A 2,500-nucleotide genomic window follows, 5' to 3' on the forward strand; every position below is an offset into this window, starting at 1 on the left:
GACTTAATTGAAAATACCACATTGGCCAATGAAGAGATAAAAGACAAAGAGCACTAAATTTACTAAAGTGCATTACTGGATATAAATGTGAAGCTGATAGAAAGTCCTTACTATACTTGATATATAAAGCCCTAACTAGGTCTAAAGTAGCTTTTGGGTCAATCGTGTATGGATCGACATCGAGCTCAATTTTGAAAGGCTGGATGCTGTGCAGAATGTTCGTGTGCGAATGTTTCTTGGAGCGCTGAAATTCACTCGTATTGAGCGTCTTCAGGAGTACCTCACCTCAGACTCAGACGCGACCAGCAGACGCTGATTTATGCCGCAAAGGTGGTTTGAGACCCGAGTTATCCTAACGGAAATGGTGGTATTAGGCCCTTTTCCACGCGACTCCTCTACTTCGACGAGTAAGTAGGTATAGATCTCTCTACCATCGATACCCTGGTTCATTCAAACATAGCGCCATGGGAAACCCCCAACTTTTCTATCATGGAAGTTCAGCGAGATCCTTATCAAACATCTCTCTTTTTTCATATATATACCTGCGGCTCCAAGACAGATAACTGTGTGGGTGCGGGTGTATGGTCGACTGAATTTTTAGACTACTGAATCATACATCGATCTTTCTTGCTGAACTTTTTGCTATTGATAAAGCTTTAGATTTTGCACTATCGACAACCCACGACAGAATAGTTTTTTTTCAGATTCACTAAATTCACTAAAGCCATTAGAATCATTAGAAACCACCAAAAATAAACTTCTGGGTAATATCATTCGAAGCTACATGATACCAACAAATCATTCAAGCTAATTATATGTGTGCCAGGCCACTCTTCCATGGCAATGAACAGGCTGACAAATGAGCCGGGACAACTGGCGATCTGGATTTTAACATAGTTCGTACAGATCTCAGGTGTTTTGTGTCTCTTATAGTGCATCTCCTGTGGCAAAGTGAGGGGGTCAACGTAGACATAAACAACAAACATAAACCAAGAATTGAAAAGTCGGACATATCCCATAGGAAAGACCGAACCAACCTTACGCCATTTATTAGAAAAAAAAAAAAAATCACCACATTGCCATTTACAGGATCAATTAACATTTACAACATCAATTAGCATTTACAACATCAGTTAACATTTACAACATCTAATAACATTTACAACATCAATTAACATTTACAACATCAATTAACATTTACAACATCAATTAACATTTACATGATCAATTAACAATAATCTTTAACATCAAATCTTTTATCAGATGATGGAAAAACAACATATAGTTATCGCTTTTCTAAGGGAGACAAAACTTTATCTAGATTGATACAATGAATAAGATTCTTTGGCTTAATTACCTTGGCTACATGCCGCTAGTTAATAACCAAGAAAAAAAATGATGGTGTTATTTCTATTATAGACATTATAATTACTACAATGTTATTGACATTAGTAACAGTCACCTCGTTCTGGCAACTCCTGCGACGCCGCTGGTGCCAAACCGCGTCGGTCTATGTCGTTCCTTTGGATTCATCAGATGCGTGGAGAAAGAGCCTGCTGCAAGGGCGACAGCTTGCTCTCACATTTTTTCGTCTAGGCATATATATATATATATATATATATATATATATATATATATATATATATAAATATGTATGTTTATACATAGATACATATATGTGTACATATATAAATATATATATATATATGTTTATATTTAGATACATATATATATACATATATATGTATGTACGTATGTATGTATATGTTTATACACACACATATATATACATATATATATATGTATATGTATACCCACACACATATATGTGTGTGTGTACATATATTCATATAAGCACACACACACACACACACACACACACACACACGCACACACACACACACACACACACACACATATATATATATATATATATGTATATACATATATATATATATATAAAATTGTATATATACATATACATATACATACATACATATGAATATATATATATATATATATATATATATATATGTATGTATGTATATGTATATGTATATATACAATTATATGTATATATATATATAATTGTATATATACATATACATATACATACATACACACACACACACACACATATATATATATGTGTGTGTGTGTGTGTGTGTGTGTGTGTGTGTGTTTATATGTATATATGTATATACATATAACTAAAAAAGGAATAATGACAATGATAATTATAGTAATATAGTAACAACAATAATGGGAATAGTGATAATAGTGATAATGAAATAATAAAGATAATAATGAGAATGACACTGACGATAGTAGAAATAATTATAAACAAATCAGAATAATGATAATAATAATGACAATGCCAATAGTAATATACCCTCACTGTATAATTTATATTACCAATACTATATCATTATCAGTATAGATATTATTACCATTATCATTATTATTATCATTATTATTATTATTGTTATCATTATTATCA

Source organism: Penaeus chinensis, chromosome 3 (genome assembly GCF_019202785.1).
Source record: "Penaeus chinensis breed Huanghai No. 1 chromosome 3, ASM1920278v2, whole genome shotgun sequence".
NCBI lineage: Eukaryota > Metazoa > Arthropoda > Malacostraca > Decapoda > Penaeidae > Penaeus > Penaeus chinensis.